Here is an 18,693-nt window from a genome sequence, read left to right on the forward strand (position 1 = left end):
CTTAAGCCTGGGCTTAACAGAAAATAATAAGCTTTATAAGATTCCCAAATTCCTATAATAAAAACGAAACAATAAGTGCATAGAAATATGAGGAAGAAATTACACCCATTAAATGCATCAAGCCCGATGAGTGATAGGATGGCTGCCTATTCAAGCTGGAAATTTTACACATGATCGAAGCTTTATTTAGTCTAATGGAATGTGCTTCCTGAATTTGGCTCTGACTAAGCCTGAGCACAATAGTGAGTATTATGTGATTGGCCTGAGCTCATTCCCGTCTCTAAGTCATTGTGATTCAGTCTTGACTGCCTCTTTCTCCCAGGTAGCCCCATCACCTTGCCATTCCTCTCGGGTGTAGCAATTCATTCAGGATGTTATAGAAACAGACTTGACAGTTTTTATGCACCACAGGTTCCCCTTACAGTCTCTCTTTAAAAACTTCTGAAATCACTTAGCCTCATTCCACAGTTTGGGAAGCATAAGCTCTGTGATACAGCAAATGTCACTGGTGGCCGAGATTAATGAGCCCGTCTCACTGCTGGATGATCACATGGGTGGACTTGTGCCATGTTTCTTGCACCAGCAAAGCAGAGATGACCCCAAAATGGCTTGTTGGAAGAATTTAATATTTCCAGTTTCCAGGACCAATATTAAAGACATCATTCTTAGAAGTTTCAGAACACTCATATACATCCTTTCATTTATTTGTCTTTATTTTGACATATATTTAGAGAGGTAAAAGTTTACTAAAATCTAATTGGAACTTGTGGCTTATGAATACGCTTAATCTAAACCTTTCCTATTCTCAGATGTTGTTTAGCAACTGAGCATAAACCCATAAAAGTGAATGACTCCGGAAAGCAATGTCAAGTTCCTCATATATCCTGGGAATAATTCTGTTACTCCCACTCGTCACCCTGGGTTGCCCAGGCAAGCATCCAGATTGATGCTCGGATCTCAAAAGGTTTTGCGAGTTTAGCTGAGCACCTTGATGTCAGGGGAAATGTACTCTATTCCTAGACACTTCTCAAGGGTGGCAAGTCTAGTGTAGGTGATAAGGTTACAATTGGCCAGAGGTGTTGTGAAGTGGCCCGTCGACCACAGCACTTCAGAATTCCCCGGGAAGTGGCAGACCTCCCTGCTTTCCTGAGATTTTCGAACACTCTGGTTATGTCTTGCCTTTCTAAGACCTCTGTTTGTGTACCATGTCTTTGAGTTTTATCCCCAGACACTAAGGAGGCATTTGGCCCTTGAAATCAATGGAAGAAAACCCCATATTTCTCTCATCTTCCTTACAGATTCAACGCAAGCTGCTCTGGACCACTGGCCTGACTATGAATTCTGGAATGTGTGCAGTTATCAGATAGTCATCTAGGATTCATACTGACCTAAGAGTCACATAGTTTACAATAACGTAAATCACATTTCAAGTTTCCCCTCCCCTGGAGTCTAGAGCGAAGGCAAACTATCATCTGGCAATATCCCTGATGAAACATGAGATACCTGTTCTGGATCCTCAGCAATATAACCCCAAGCACTTCAGTCTTGCTGAGAGCACTTCTTGTATTTGTTGACATCGGGGAGCTTACGTGAGTGGTTACTGAACAGCTGTGGTCCTGGACTTCTCCCTCTTTCATTGTCATTCGGTTCAGGGTAGGGGAAGGCAGACTCCTCTGCCCTCTGGCATGACAGTGTTATCGTATCAATCATGGCTGACATAGAAGTCTTGATGACTTAGTTTGCTATAATTCTTTTGTTATAGCCACTCACATTTCACTCATGTTTCCACTTCTTACAGTCTTGGGGGATGCAGATTAGCACCCCTTGGTGATATTTCTAAAGATGATATGAGTGAAAATACACAGTTGGACACATCAAACATTCCTTACTCCCTAAAAGCACTAGACTAATCTCAGTCTTTCCTGAGTTTAGAATGTAAGCTCTAGGGTAGCAAAGATAAGGAAGGATATCAACTGACTGAAAAAACCCACTCATCAAGTGACCAATTTGCTGAAAGTCAATTTGGCTGCCATTTGCATATGAACACTGACCATTCAAGAAATGTCTAGGGTGCTTAATATGAGAAAACTATTTTTCATTTTCTCTCGTATCATCTGTGAATCACTACTGAATCAAAGCAATTTAATTTTACTTTATTTTTTACAAAGTATAAATAATACTATTATTGTCTTGTTTACTTTTCATTTTTCACTGTGATGTAATCTGCATATCATTTTTAAAAAGAGCAAATAATTAAGTAAACAAGTAAATAAATAAATAACAACTCCTTCAAAAGAGTGGTAAGGAAAAGTCAATGTTCCAAAGTAAGGAAGCAGTAAGATAATACAATAAATCACACACACACACACACACACGCACCCCTCATCTTATATCCAATTCACTGACTTTCTATGTATCTTTATAGATGAAAATGAACTTTTACTGAATGTAGATTTACTTAGTGTTTTATATTTTAGATTCAAGAATTCTTCTCAATCATTTACCGTTTTATACATAAATGGGAAGTCATATTAGTCAACATTGTTGAGATAACAAATGATCGCCATATCTCAGTGGCTTACAACGACAAATATTTACGTCTTGTTCACATTTCACATCAACTAATTAGGCGTTGGTCCATGTGTCTTCTCAATCTGGGACCAAGGCTGAAAGAGAAGCCCTCTGTGGGCCATTGTCCTTCTCATGGACGAGGAAAGAGAATAGAAGCCCACTGTGCAGTGGCTCCTAATGCTTCTGTTTAAATATCACAACAATTTATGTGTCACTGAATAAAGCAAATCACTTGACTTGGTCCAACATCGAGGGGGTAGGGAAGCATATTTAGCGTTGTAAGAAACTGTTAAACTGTCTTCTACCATGGTTATATCACTTTGCTTTCACATCACCAATGGATGACAGTTCGTGTTGCTCCACAATCTAGCCAGTAATTGATACTGTCAGTTTTTGCTGTTGTTGTTGGATTTTAGCCATCCAAATAAGTGCGTAGTGGTATTTCATCATTGTTTTTCTTTGTATTTTCCTGGGGTGTCGTTTTTATAATCAATCTGCCACATTCTACAAAGCAATTGTTAGTGAAAAGTAATTTTTGATGAATACATAATTTGAACAGTCTTTGCAAGGTAATTTTTCAGTAGGCTTTCATAAAATGGGATTTTCATCTTGTGGCTGTTGAATAATTAAATTTGGGGGACATCTAAGGCCTTTAGGGGTCATATTTATGTTGCTTACTTTCATATCCTCAGCACCTGATGCATTTTAGATAATTAATATTCCTTCTAGGCATGAATGGATAAGCTTAAATGTATCCCTATTCATCTCAGAGAAAAGCCCTCTGAGATTAGAGGCACTTTTTTTTTTTTTTTCTTATTCTGGATAAGAACTGAAAAGTAGCCTTACCTGTTCTTTGTTCTCTCCATGGTGACTGTCAGGCCTCCTTTTTAAAAATAGCTCTAATGCTAATATTTTGAGAAAAAAGTACCAATGAATGTGTCAAGAGACCCAAGATGGCATAGAAATGCTTGGGAACAGTACTGTATTTCTTAGGAGTTTTTCCCTCTTATTCCTGCTCCCCTTTTCCCCAGTCTTTGATGAGAACACTTAGAAAAATCGAAAAGTGCAATAAAATATTTACCTAATCCTTACCCTCTTTTAGCTCTCCTTAGCTGACTTGATAGTGTAACTTACATTAATGTACAAATTTATTTCTGGAAGTCTACATGAGAAATTAGTAACTCTAGAGAAGTGAATTGAATGGCTAAAAACAAATTCTTTAGTCTTCAGGTATAATATCTGGTATCTTTTTTTTGTTTGTTTCTGTATGCTTAAGAATACAAATATTTTCTGTATGCTTAAAAACACAAGTATCCTACAGGCATTTTCATTGTTCGAGCCTGAAAATACATACTTCTGTGTGTTAAGTTCATTTTACCATTGTATCCACATGCACAACTGACCTGAATGTTTTCATTGAAGTGAATCATTCATTTGCCTGGTAAACCACTATTAAACTAGATTAAGAAATCAGTCATTTTTCAACCATCTATTTCAATAATTGCCCATTTTAAACTAACAGTTTGAATCAACTTTGCCTAATTTAATTGTATTGTCCACACAAGTAGAGGTACTTTAAAAAAAAAAAACTATAAATAAACTATCAGTAACAACAACAAAAAAGCTTATAAAGATAGACCCTCTAGGGGAAAATAATTTTTAATTAATTCTTTTCTGTGCAAAAATCTGTTATTTTTTTCATAATGAAATTGTTTACATTTCCACCACCATGGAATTCCATGGAAATGCAAACACTAGGCTATGCTGGTGCACTGGTCTTCATGAAGACTCCAGGGTACCCTTCTTGTCTTCTCCTTTGCAGGTCAGGGTCAAAGGATAAGACTCACTCCCTGAATGTCAGTTTCTCAATTTGAAAATGAAAATGAGAGTACCTGTTTCATTTTTTTCCAAATGGGGTAAAATTGGACGCAAATATTGATCAATGAATGACACTTAGAAAGCTGAAATATGTTATTTAATTTTTATTGTGGCAAAACAAGTAATATGAGAAAGGGAAATTTTCCATGGTTTACTGATGATTGAGTACATGAGTGGCATATTCAACCTGATGGCTATTAATACAGACAACTCAGGGTAGCCCGAATCTAATAAACTCTGGGCAAATATTTAATCAATATATTGTGGTTTGACTAAAGGAGACTGTAAATCCTTTAGCCTCAGGCTCAATGTAATCATGCTGACCACAGTTCTGAGAGTTGGCCTGCTGTCTAAGGAGACTGATGATCAGTGTTTCTCAGACCCACCAGTCTAACATTAAATCCACCTATTTGACCAGCCCTACTTAAAACCATATAAATCACTAGAAACTGTATGCCCAGACTATGCTATTTAATGTGCTACTTTAAAAATCAGCATTTTCCACTGTGCTAAATGTCTTAACCCATCGGTTCCACAAAGCAATGCTTTGTTGTTAAACATTGGTTTATATCAGTTGAAGCAATCTGGTCACGTAAGTCTAGAGGATATTCATCATTTTTATTCTTTTAAATTTAGGGAAATAATAAAAAAAAAGATTCAGGTTAATGAGGTCTATTGTTTATGATAACCAATATTCAGGCCCCTTTTGTAAGAAAATTATAAACCTCTACTTGCTGCTGTGTGAACTGACCCTTGGAAGACTGATGTCTCTACCTCAACACCACCACTCTGCCTGTGTGACTTGGTTCAGCAGTGGAATGTGAGCCAAGTTACACACGTTATGTCTGAAGCTGAAAGAGGCATGTTTGATTCAACCATTTCCATTTTTCTTCTGCTATGAGAAGGATGTGTCCCCAAGAAAAGTTGCTTCTTCTCCTTGGATTCTAGTAAGAAGAATGTACATAGAGAAGACTCTTAGTTAATGGGTAGCTGCCATAGCCTAAATATAAGGCAAATGAGAAACAAGCTTTTGTAAACCTTTTTAGCCATAAGTAGCTGGGTTTTAGAAGCTGTTGGTCACTGTAGCATAATGTAGTAAATACTGGCTTACACATTTAGCAAGGATTCTAAACACAGAAAAATTATCTCAGGAGTTTATGATAGCTAAAATATTTTTCAAGTCAGATTTTTTTTCCTTTTTATTACAAACATACAAGATATTTCCACCTTGTGGAAATTACTCCTTTAAAACCTATTATTTACGACATACAAATTGATGCTTTGTATTTATATGTCCCAAGTCTGTGTCATATACTATATCAAGTCCTTCTAATTCTCTTATAAGGCTTCAGAATAGTCTAATGAGAAATTACTTTGGGGCTGTATGTTACAGAGAAGGAAACTGGAGCTCAGAGGTCAACATTAATTGGCTCACAAAGACACAGTCAGGATTTTAACTCATGCTGCAGCCCTCATCCACTCAATTTCTTATCACTTCTGTTGCTTAATCATCCTTCAAATTAAAGGGTTATTTTGAAAAAGCAGAAAGAATGTGATAGAGAGATGTGTGACTCGACAGAGAAGGCAGGGTTACTCAACAAAAGCCCCCACGTGCCTTCCCCAGGGGTCCACTTGAGGGATAAACTGATCTTTAACAGGTTTCTCAACCCCAGCATCCAAGTGGTATATTACTTTTTCTTTATTTACCTTAGACATTACAACATGTCCAGGTTCCATTTCAAGGACATGATTTAGAAAACCGTAGACAATTTTTTTTTAGCAGAATGGGATTTCCTTTTATTTACATTTGCATTTCTCATACTTCTCATAACAAAGCAGTTGGTATGGTTTTTATTGTGATAGATAAATTGAAAAATGCACAAAGTCTTTAAAAGTAAAATGGGAACCATGCCATGATGCATTTCTCTGAGTGTAATTTATATTTCAATAAAACATTTGTATACACTTAAAAAAATTACACCACAGGATTGGTCAGCATTTTAACTTGATAGATTTATTAGGTTAATTACTCCATACGTATGTGTTAGACTGGGTCTTTGGATATGGTGACTCTTACAGACAAGTATCTATCCTCACATCACTTACATTTTATATGAAGGACAGATAAAAAACTGGTTAAAATAAAGGGCAATCAACACAGTTAAACATTGGGATACAGCCTACAGAAGCAATTATCAAGCAAAGAAGATGGAGATGCTGACTTTGGATAAAAAGGTCAGTTGGGGAAGTAGTAATTAAGTTGAAGTTTAAAAGATGAGACTAAGTTAGCCATTCAAGGGATTGGGAAAACACCACCAGAGTCAGAGAGGAAAATGGGGAAAGGGCATTGAGCCAGGAAAGGGTGAAGCAGGAGGCAGGAAAAGAAAGGAGGGGGCCAGTTGAGCTGAAGTGTAATGAACAAGGATGAGAACAGGTAGATGTTGTGTAGAGATGGAGGGGAATGTGGAGTCTGCCTTAGATAGAACCTTGAGGAATTTAGTAAGGATCTTGGATTATTTTTCAGGGCAAAAGAAAGCCACCAGAGTGATTGTATGATTAATGCTTTAGCAAGTTCACTTCAGATGCTGTACCCAAATGCACTGAGAAAGTAGGGATGGGAACTTCTGCTTCAGCTTTGCATATTATCAACATAATCCCGTAATTCCTACATATCTCAGAAGCAATTACAATAACTCAGTTTGCAAAGATTTCGCAAATAGAAAGACAGAAAAGGGGAAATCAATTAGGAAGTTATTATAGGAATCTGGTTCATAGATAGAGTAGCTTGGACCAGATGGAGAGAATTAAGCAGATTTGAGATATGTTTTAGAAGTACAATCCATAGAATACAGTGATGGATTGGATATGGAGTATGGTTAAAAAAAAAAAAAAGGCTCAAGAATGGTTAACAATTCTCTAGCTGTACTAACTACACATGTGGGAAGTAAGAAAGTATTTTTCTCAGGTGGATAAGACCTGACAAGAAAGCAGTAGGAGTAGAGAAATCAAAACTTCCATTTTAGAAACTGAACATGTTTGAGGGACAAACAAGTAGAGATATCAATAATCAACTGTGAGATCCAATTTTAAGTCCTACATTTGAAGACTTGATCATTTAGGCCAAAGGTTAGCCCACTACTTTGGAATTTTGTGGGCCAAATCCAGCCACTGTCTGTTTGAGAATGGCCTTACAAGCTAGGAATGCTTTTTCATGTCTAAATTGTTGGAAGAAATTCAAAACAAGAAGAATATTTTATGACACATGAAAATTACAGGAAACTCAAATTTTAGTGTCCATAAATAAAGCTTTATTGGCACCCAGCCACATTCATCCGTTTATATATTATCTATGGCTACTTTCATGCTACCATGGCAGAGCTGAGTAATTGTGACAGAGACCATATGGCCTGCAAAGCCAAAAACATTTCCTATCTGGCTATTCTCAGAAAACGTTTGCCTACCACTAATTTAGACGATATGAAAGCTACAGGATTGAATGGTAGAAACTCAAGTAAGTTTTGCTTTGCTGTTGCCCAGCTCCCCAGATGTCCTGGAAGAATGTGGGAACCTGGAGAGAGGACCATCCATCCGCTTGCCTGCTGTGAGTTCCACTTGTGGACTCTCTAAAGAAGGAATAACATCACAAGAAATGATGAATTGGAAGAGCCAGACTGGGTTCTTGCATTGCAAGCTCCAAATTAAGTGTACAGTGAGCAGATTTGCAAAGTTTTTTTAAAGAAAGCACACATGGGAAAAGGGCCTTCTGTTTATTTTTTCTCCTTATTAATTTACCACAACCACCATCAAGGGTCCCACTTTCTGTCTGGGAAGAGAGGCTGGCAGGGCCAGGGATCAAAAAGCAGCTGGAAAACCCCAAGAAATTATGGAACCTTCATAAAAGAATCAAAGGACAATGTTTCTCAAACCACTTGAAAAACTGAAGAGTCCATTCTGGTCGCGTTATTGTGTTTTTTGTGATGTGTTAACAACTGTAATAAAGGACATCAGCTGTTGTGGGCAGGGGTGGAATGTTCTCTGTGAAATTCCAGGCTCTGAAATGAAGGATTCGTGGAGTCTTTTAGGGAAGCCAGTGCATTAGCATGAAAATTATGCCCATGATGATGTATCTTAACTACGAATGTGGGCAAGTAATTCATTTTTTTTAAATTGAAGTATAGTTGATTTACAATACTGTGTTAATTTCAGGTACACAGCAAAGTGATTCAGAGATGTGTATATATATATACATATATATAGTAGAGAAATATACTATATATGTGAAATATACTATATATGTGAATATATATAAACATACATACATACATATATGAGAATCTGAAAAAATAAATATATATTCTTTTTCAGATCCTTTTCCATTACAAGATATTGAATATAGTTCCCTGTGCTATACAGTAGCTTTGTTATTTATCTATTTTATACATAGTAGTGTTTATCTGTTAATCTCAAACTCCTAATTTATCACTCCCCCCACCCCTGCCCCAGGGCAAGTGATCCTTTAATCAAATTTCAAACAAATGAATGTCTGTAATAGAAAATAAAATATATTTCTTATTAAATACACTTATCTTTTACTGGATCTACACAAATTGTCAGTACTGGTCATGTCGTTTCTGTGTATCCCAGAAGCAATGGTAATAACTCTTTGGAGTAAAGTTTAGCTAACTGAAGAGGAAAAAGAGGTTTCATTTGTTTACTTCAGGACTGTAACTTGAGAGGGTATGGCAAGGAAAGCCCTGAATCCTAAAAAACAAAAACCAAAAAACAGAAAAACAAAACAAAAACAAAACCCAGCAAAACCCCTCTTTACTTCAGTTTATCCACCAGGCATTTGAGCATAGGTGGTATTTTATTAGTGTTTTGAAATATTGACTGTGACACAAGGGAGGCTAGAAGATGCCACATTCATTCATATATTTTTCTAGAATTCTTACTGCTTCTAATTGTGGTGAACCAACCTCATTCTACCTGTCATGGTTGCTTACAATGACTTGTCATCTTTTCCATTTCCTGGTCACTAAAGTTAAGTGTATCCATCTATTTACTTACCTCCAATACTGCCAAAAACTACAGAGAGGAAAAGCATTATCCAAGCCAGTATATGTTGAACTATTATTATAATATTTGGCATTGACGTATAAATAGTTCCAGGTGTAGAACCAAGTGCATATATTAAAATTTCTGGAATCTCCCTTTCAGAAAATGCTATTGGTAAATAGGCTTGAAAAATTATTTTGCCACAATAGGTATCACATAATATAATCTACTTATTTGTGTGTATGTGTGCATTGGCACACTCACGTACACACACACACACACACACACACATCAGCCATTCTGTAAATTTTGTAAGGCAGTGGTTATTTGATAAATGTTGGAAGATAAAACTTTTAATTAATTAATTAAACAGATAAACAATGAGGTCCTACTATATAGCACAGAGAACTATATTCAATATCTTGTAATAACCTATAAAGAAAAATAATATATATATATGACTGAATCACTTTGCTGTATGCCAGAAACTAGCACAACATTGTAAATCAACTATATTGTATTTTTTTAAGTGCTATAGGATTAAAAAAAGTTAGGAGAAAAAAGTACAGACACCCTCTACATACACAGCAGCTTTGACCTTGACCAATTTAATCTTCCAGTGATCACGATCATGTCTTATTTTATTTAGAGGACATCAGTGTTGTTAGCAGAGCTCCTTGCATATACCAAGTACCCAATGAATGGAACTGAATACATAATAAAATCAGTGCTGCCATTTTCTTTTCCAATAAATACCAGGTTGTTTTCAGACGAAAATAATAGTACTTTACAGTTTACAAAGTGCTCTTATATCCAGTTTCTCATTTAGTCTTTAATACTGCCCCTCAAACTAAATATGCTTCATCACATTTTATGAGGAGAAAATTAAGCACAGAGAAGTGAAATGACTTGCTGAGGGTCAGTCGTCAAAAAATAAGTCAACCCACTGGGCATCAAATCCAATCTTGATCTCTTTGCACCATCAGTTCTCTGTGTAGCACTGATAAGTCAAAACCTGTCTCTCATTTACAAGTAGTGGGTGCCAGGGAGACACTCTCGAATGTTGAACGTCAGGTACTTAATGGACAGTTTGTACTGTCACCATTTTAGATCACAGACATGGCAACTACACCCTCAAAATCACTTTCTTTTCTCTTTATAATCTTAATGGCTGAGTATCTTCCTTGCAAAAATGCCTTAAATGATAAACATCCCATACATTAAGTTCCAAATGATCCCAGGTTTAGATTCTTGGCATTGCTGTCTGCTTAAATCTGCGTATTGAACTCAAAGAATGTCCCAAGTCCCAATGTATTTCAAGTCACACCTGCACCCTCCCCATCTTGTACAGAGTTGGCCTGAAATTCCCAACTGAAAGCTTCAATAAACATCATTTTATGGTGATAAATTCATGCTGCCAGCCACTTCTCCTTGCTTCTCTTACTTATTTATTTTTCTCATTGGTTTCTTTAAAAACAAATCAAGGTGGATTAGTAAGAAGATTATTTTTCCCAAAGCAAACTTGTTTTGCTTTGCTTTTGGTATCAAGTTTCCATGTCCATCTATAAAGATTTAGACAAAAAAGCATACATGTACACAATGATAACCCATACTCCCAAAGCCACAATTAACAAAAACACTTTTGGAGAGAAAGAAGGTTGAGAAGAACTTGGTAAAGAGAGGAATGCATGTTTTGAGGGGTCTGAGGACCTAGGTCTAAGGCTCAAGCCAAATCACCGAGCTGGACTCCATCTCTGTTTCTTTATCCTAAATTGTGGGCATGATGATGGCTATTCCTTTGAGTAGCTTTGAGGATCTTGAGATGGTGGATATAAGCACAGTTGAAACCCTGGAGCACTTTATAATTGCCAAGTAGCATTATTCACCACACATAAAAATAGGTCATCACACATCATCAAAGACAAATCCAGAGTTGAGTGTTCATCTCTGTGGCACTGTTGCTGGGGAAAGAGGCTCTTTGTCCCTTTAAGAGCTCTCAGACACATCTCCAGTCACATCCTAAAAGCCTTCCTGGTTGTGTCGCTTAGGTGCATCCGGTAGTGGGGCCGTGTTCCGATCTTCCCGGCAGATGTCATAATTTACTGTCACCCTCACGCAGGAATGCGGTGCAAGGGGCCCCCACTCTGGCTCTGTGATCCATTGCCTGACAAGTCCCGGTGTCAACCTTCGGCAGACCCAGCGGAGGTGGAACGCCGTTTACCTGATAGTGCCTGCGATAAAGTGGGCAATTAGATGCACTTGGAGAAGCCTGGCTGGAAACTGGCTGGCATTTGAGAAACATGACAGTCAAGTCAGGCTTCATAAAAGTTAATGGGGGAAAAGTTAAATCTTTTAAGGTCTACCTTGGTCTCGAAGGAAGTCAGGAAGGAACCCAGGATGCTCTAGCTTTATCTCATTTGTGTCTCCCCCACGTTCTCACTCAATTTCCCCCAGACAGGGTAATATATTCTCCCTGGAGATGGGAGTAGAGGAAAGAGACTTGAGAGTTAATGTTTCAGGTTTTTGATCTCAGAGCCGTGTGATTTCCTTAGTCCCCCATCCTCTCTCTCTCCTTCTCATACACAAACACACGCACGATCACAGTGCTGGCATTTCACTTGGCACATTAGCTTACACTGTGTCTCTCATCGGAGTTTCTGGAGGTTGGTGCCAGCTCAAGAGTGTGATTTACTCAACACGTCTTCCACAGCCCCCTCTGCACTTCCTCCTAACTGGATAGCTTTAGCTCGGCAAGGATTCATGAGTCTGGAAGGTAAGCAACAGTTATCTTAAGGGCTCTCAAACGTTTGCTTCGAGAGACTAGCCAAAATCTCCTGCTACATTAAATGAAGTCAGATTTCCTGTTGATAACAGCCCACGGAAAAATAACTGCTCGCCCCCCAAGCTGCCGGGAGTCAAGGGCAGTGTCTCAGCCAACCCTGTGCTTGTTCCCTCTGCTGCCTGTACATTTGCCATTTCCCTTTGGGCTGATAAACATTTCACCAATGAGAAGTAGGAAGTACGTCGCAAGGCTGGTCCAACACTGGGCCTCCTTTGGATGTGGAGGCTTTCTGAACTTGAAAAGTCAGGACTGATCTGGAAAATGTGCTTACAGACAGTGGAACAGGAAAATGATTTCCTCCCCCAAGGCAGGTTCCGCCTCCTCTGCTGGGTGGAGAAGGTGGGAGGAAGGGACAGGGCGTTCTCTGTGTGATTGGAATTCCCCTCCAGAGTCAGAGGGGAGGATGAGCCAGCCTTTGGCTTTCATTTTTCTTATTTTATTTTTTTCACCTAAAAGAATACGCTTGCAGAGAGGAAACAGAGGTGCCCATGAGAGAGTCTTTTTCATCTTGAAATAATGATGAGCTCTACGTTAAGCAGAGGGCCTCTAAGGGATGCTGAAACAGACACAAGTTACATTTTCCTTATGATGCTATTTCAATGGGCTTGAAGTCTGCCTCACTCATCATCATCGCAGAAGACACTTGAATGAGCTGTTGACAAGACAAGAATAAAAAGAAGCAACTGATACAGTGACATACATCATTGAATCTCTGTATGTGGAAAGTTTCCAAAAATCCAGTCCCATGGGGAGCACTCCCACCTTCAAAGAGAGGCACTGCAGACAGCCAGAGATTCTCCTGCTCTGTGCCCAAGACCCCCAGAGCTGCTGTGGTAAATTGAAGCTCTAACTACAATTCTTTACCCCTCCCTTTAGCCTCCCTATTTGAAGTCCCTCCCATCAGGAGGTGGGGTCTGTTTCTTGATCCCTTGAATCTGTCCCTGCGACTTGCCTTGGCCAATAGTAGAGGTTGTGGTGTACTTATTCTAAGCTCTGAGATGCCCTGTGTTCTTCCTCCTGCTCACTCCGTGTTCTTCTGTCACCACCATGCCAACATGCCCTGAATACCCCGCTGGAGGATGAGACCAGAGGGACAGAGCTATGTCACCCAATTTGTCCTAACTGAGGCCACTTTAAATCAGTCAATATTTAACTGACCTCCAGAAATGTGAATGAGCCTACCTGAGTTCAGCCTCAACAAAACTTATCATTTTGAATCAGAATTGGGGGTGGATTGTTATGCAGCAAGATTACAGCTATAAATAGCTTATACAGAGGCCTTCCATCTGATGTTGTGTTTCCAGGTTTCAGTTCTTTGGTCACCCAGTCAAATTGTGGCTAGGGAGCCAGTCTGTGGCTTCTTTTACATGATTTTTATTCCTTCCTTTTGCTTTACCTTAATCCTCTCTTTCTTTCCCCACACCTACCACTTCCCACCAGAAGCCTTTTGGGTTTTTCCACAGTATTTTAAATCAATACCAGACAACCTGAGCATTTAGTAGGGAAATTTTCTCAATTCTTGACAATCATCTTCTTTATTTGGGATTCTTTCTAACATTTGAGAGAAAGAAACAAAAACAAACAATAAACAGATCTGTGAGACATCAGGCAGTACTCAGTGCTATGGAGAAAAATGAAATCGCAGAAGCAATTACTGAGTGTCGAGGGGAAGAGGGCAGGTGGGGGAGGAACATGCTGCTTTACAAAAGATCATCAAACAAGACTTCTCTGAGAAGGAGACATCTAACCAACACTGGGTGAATTGGGTTTTTCTAGATCTTGCTGGAGTGGGAAGAGAGACAAGCCATCACCTTCATGGTTACCCACTTCAAGGACTGATAATGGAGACAAAGAATCACCGTGGCACTCAGGGAAGTGCTATTCATCAACGGTTGCTGTGGGAAGGAGACAGCACTGCAGGGCCTGCCACCTTCTCATGCTTAGTCTTCTGACATCAGAACTCCAACAAGCACCTGTTGGGCCTGGAGACTAGAGGGCCAGATTCTCACCTTTGTACTGCCATAGGGAAGTCATGTGACCTTGGCAGAGTCATGTATTTTCTCTGGGCTGGATTTTGCTCGTTTGTCGAGTAGGAGGTTGACTGAGATGTATTGTAAGGAAACAATCAGACCTCACGTTCTATGGCTTCATGAGGTTGCACAGCTGGTGCTGCATTGGGCTTTGCAGGAGAAAGAAAGGAAAAAACAATGAGAACAATATTGCCTTTCCATCAGTAACTTAGAATCCTCCTGAATCCTTCATAAAGATGAAAGAGAGAGAAATAATAATGCAAGGTGGTAGACAGCCATACATTCTATCGGAACCTGAACAAAACCCTTTCTCTCCCATATCAAGTCCTCCTCCCCTCTGCCCTAAATCCAGAAGTAGCTAGTTTGCTTTTTCATGAGTTATCCTAAATCTATTGGGCTTTGATGTACCAGGTTCCAGTTTCAAAGGATGGTGTAAGACTTGGGCATTAAAGTTCCTACACTGTCTCCAGTTTGGGGTCTGGAGTGTCCCTGGGTGATAGGGCCATTGCTTATGGTAATTTTGGGTGAGAGGGCACCCACAGAGACTTCCTATTCATTCTCTGCGCAACCAGAGCTTCACTGGAATGTGTTTATGATCAAGAAACATCACGGCAAAACTTGGCTGGTATATGTGCAACAAAATGGTACTCTGATGGTTGTAGAGAGGGCAAGACTGCCATCTCTTAACCTTCCCAGAGTGGCAGAACTCTTGAACTCGATGACGACCACATGGGTGACAAGAGCAATGCAAGCTTAATCAAGATTCACATGATGCGTGAGCTGAGGGCAGGGCTGGCTGGCAAGGAGGAATGAGGCCAGGATGGGAAAGGCTGCTTAAGCCAGAATGAGGCCAGCTTCTAGAGGAAGTGCTGTTTGCCAAAGCCCGCTGGCTTGGGTCTGGTGTGGCATACTCTCTGAATGCTTGACGTCAGTGCTGTCAAGGTTAGAGCGTGCCGAAGGGCTGGAACTGCCCGGAAAATGTCATGTGTGAGACAGTGAGGGGAAGGAAGTGGGATGCAGTAGCCTGGGATGGGCAGGTCTTCCTGCAGGGCTATTTTCACAGCTTGGTGAGGACCAGGGAATGAGGAAATATAATTTTGCAAAGAAAAATTGTTAAAAGAAGAGAGACAAAACATTATCATTGCATACACACACATAGGCGCGCGCGCACACACACACACACAGAGAACAGAATACTTACTGCAAAGAATATATGATTCTGTTTTCATTCTGTTACCAAAAAGGGCTGATTCTCTCCAACTGTTGACTGCTGTCTTTTCACTGTTTCTTTTTAAACTACTTTGAACGTATTTGTAAGTTGTTAACCACTTTTGACAATTTCGTGCAGAGTATTGGTTACAAATGGGAGTTCTGGAGAGGGACATCTTGAAACGAAATCCCAGGTTCCATCACTTCCAAATTTTGGTCTGGATACTTTACTTCCATTTCCTAGCTTTGTCATCTATAAAGTAGAAATGATAACAACTTACACCTCATAAAATTGTTATGAGGATTATATAAGACAGTGAATGTGCAGCACATAGAAAAGCAGTGTCTTGTTTATTATAAACTTTTTCAGCTCAAATAAAAGTGCAGCAGTTTCTAAAGATCAAATAATGTGCAAGAAAAATGGATGGATGTGGTGAGAGGTTTAAAATGGTATACACGAAGCCATTCTTTCTTTACAAAATAAGGAGGAAGCCACCCATACGTTAAAAAAAATTGAATAGGATAAATATTCAAGACAAAGTAGATAATGAACACAATCAAATAGAGATATTGACTGAACAGAGAGATAGTAGATGGATCTTTTTTCAGAATGTATAAAAAGGATTGAAAATAAATTTTACCGGAGAAAAGCAAATCTCCACGTTCTTTGAGTTAGACAGCACTTCATATGTCATTTAATTCAAGCTTTTGTTTATTATAGGAATCTTTTTATGAACTCCCTGACAGCTTTTCAGTTGGTGAGTGATTATTTCATGTGGCTCATCATTCACTCATGAAGCAATTCGTTCCATTTCTGAACAACTAAAACAGGAAAGATGAGTGAAAACTACTTGGAGAAATATTTATGGCAAAGAGAACAGAGGATTAACACTGTTAACACATGAGGCACATAATTGTAGTACTTCTATTTCTAATAATAGCAGATTGGGTCATTTGTATTAATCTTTCTGTTGAAAACAATGAAAAAATTCTGAACAAGACATTTTAAAAGACTTATAAAGCATTGAAAAAAATGATAAAATAGGAAAGATTTATCAAAATTGTAAGGAAAGATGCAACCCAAGAGATTAGCAAAAAACAGTTGAGTTTGCCCTGAAAGCAAACTGTCAAAACTGAAAGATGTGAACTTTGGTTTGAAGAACTTCCTTGAGCCTTGCAAGGAAGAAGAGGAAAGAAACGAAACCCAGAGCCTTCTTAGGCTGTGGAATCATCAGTTTAATTAGGAACTCAAGGAATGCAGCATCAGAAAAGGCTAAGCAAAAATGAGATGACACTTTCAGGGATTTACCAACAAATTTGCGATCCCTGATGCCTCTTAAGAAAACACGCACACGCACACATGTGCACACTTACACACACACACACACACACACACACACGTGGTAAAGTTAATTAAAGTAGTACTAGCCTTAATAATAATAATAAGCAGATCAAGGAAGTGAGGGAAATTCTTACTAGAGAAAGATGCCATTCTCATAAACCTTGAAATACTTCTGTGAGAATAATTTTCAAGTAAAGTGAGAAGCACAAAGTCAAAGGTTTCCAATCACCCAAGGAAACAAGGAGCCATGAGTGAGAAACAATAGGAAATTAAAAATTTAAAAAAAAATAAAGAAAGAGAAAGAAAAGAAGTAAATGCCACAAATGTCAGATATTAGAACTATTAGACACAGATTATAAAACAGTTATGTTTGTTAGATTTAAAAAAAAATAAAAACCAATTTTGAAAATATCTTCAAGGAATGGAATAGTTTAAGAAGTGATCTAACAGATTTTTAAAGGTAGCTTTTCTAGAATTAAAAATATAACAAATTATGAAAAATTTAATGTATGAGTTTAAATGTAGATTAGATATAATCTAAGAGAGAATTAGAACTTGAAGAAACCTTGGAAGAAATGATTCAGGATGTTGCCTGGAAAGATGGTAGATCAAATACAGAAGGGAAGTCAAGACATAAGAAGGATTTTGAGATGGTCTAATATACATTCAATTGGAGTCCTTAAGGTTGAAAGTCAGATTATGATACAGAGATAATATTTGAATAGATAATAACAGAATTTTCTAGTACTGATGAAAGTTAAAATTTAGAGATTTGAGAAGCCTACAAATCACTAGCAAGGTAAATGAAAAGGCATTTACATCTAATCATGCCAGAGTGAAATTGCAGAACTCCAAAGAGAAAGAAAAATCTTGGAAATAGAAAATACAATGAGATTACATTAAAGAAAGAACTAACACTGATTTCACAATAACATGGAAAGCCAACAGCAATGGAATGATGTCTTTAATGTGCTAGAGAGGGAACTGTTAAACTGAAACTTTATACCAGGTAAAAAAATACCTTCCATGTAAAGATAAAATTAAAATCACTTTCAGTCAAGCAAAAACTGAGGACGTTTGCCACCAGCAAACCCACACTAAAGGAACTACTAAAGAATGATCTTGAGGCAGAAGCAAGAACCCCGAGGGCAGAACCAAAGTGCACAAGGGAATGAAGAGAGCATAATGAGTATGAGGCTAAATCTAACAAAATAAATAAAATAACAAAAACAAACTTAATAATAAAGTGTTAAAGGGGGAGAGTATAGCTCAAGTGCTACAGCACATGCTCAGCATGCACAAGGTCCTGGGTTCAATCCCCAGTACCTCCTCTAAAAATAAATAAGTAAACCTAATTATCTCCCCCTCAAAAAATAAGTAAAAGAAATTTTAAAAAATAAAAAGAATAAAGTGTTAAAGATAAAAATAGAATGTAAATATAAAATGACATCAACAGATTAACTTGGAATAGGATAAAAGTGAGTTAAAGTGGTTTAAAGACCTTATATTTTCCAGGAGGTAATAGAACTATTAATTAAATAAATAAATTAATTAATGCTTTGATGAGCACTCATGTTTTAATGTCTAAGACATTATTTCAAAGTTAGCATAAGGGAAAATTAGAATAAAAATAAATAGAAAAATTGCAAGCAGATAAGGAAATGAAGCAGAATGGGTAGGAAAGAAAGAAAAAATTTTAAAATAAGATGGTATATTTTAAATACAGGTATATTAGAAACTGTTTAAATATAAATAGATAGATTGAA

Source organism: Camelus dromedarius, chromosome 18 (genome assembly GCF_036321535.1).
Source record: "Camelus dromedarius isolate mCamDro1 chromosome 18, mCamDro1.pat, whole genome shotgun sequence".
NCBI lineage: Eukaryota > Metazoa > Chordata > Mammalia > Artiodactyla > Camelidae > Camelus > Camelus dromedarius.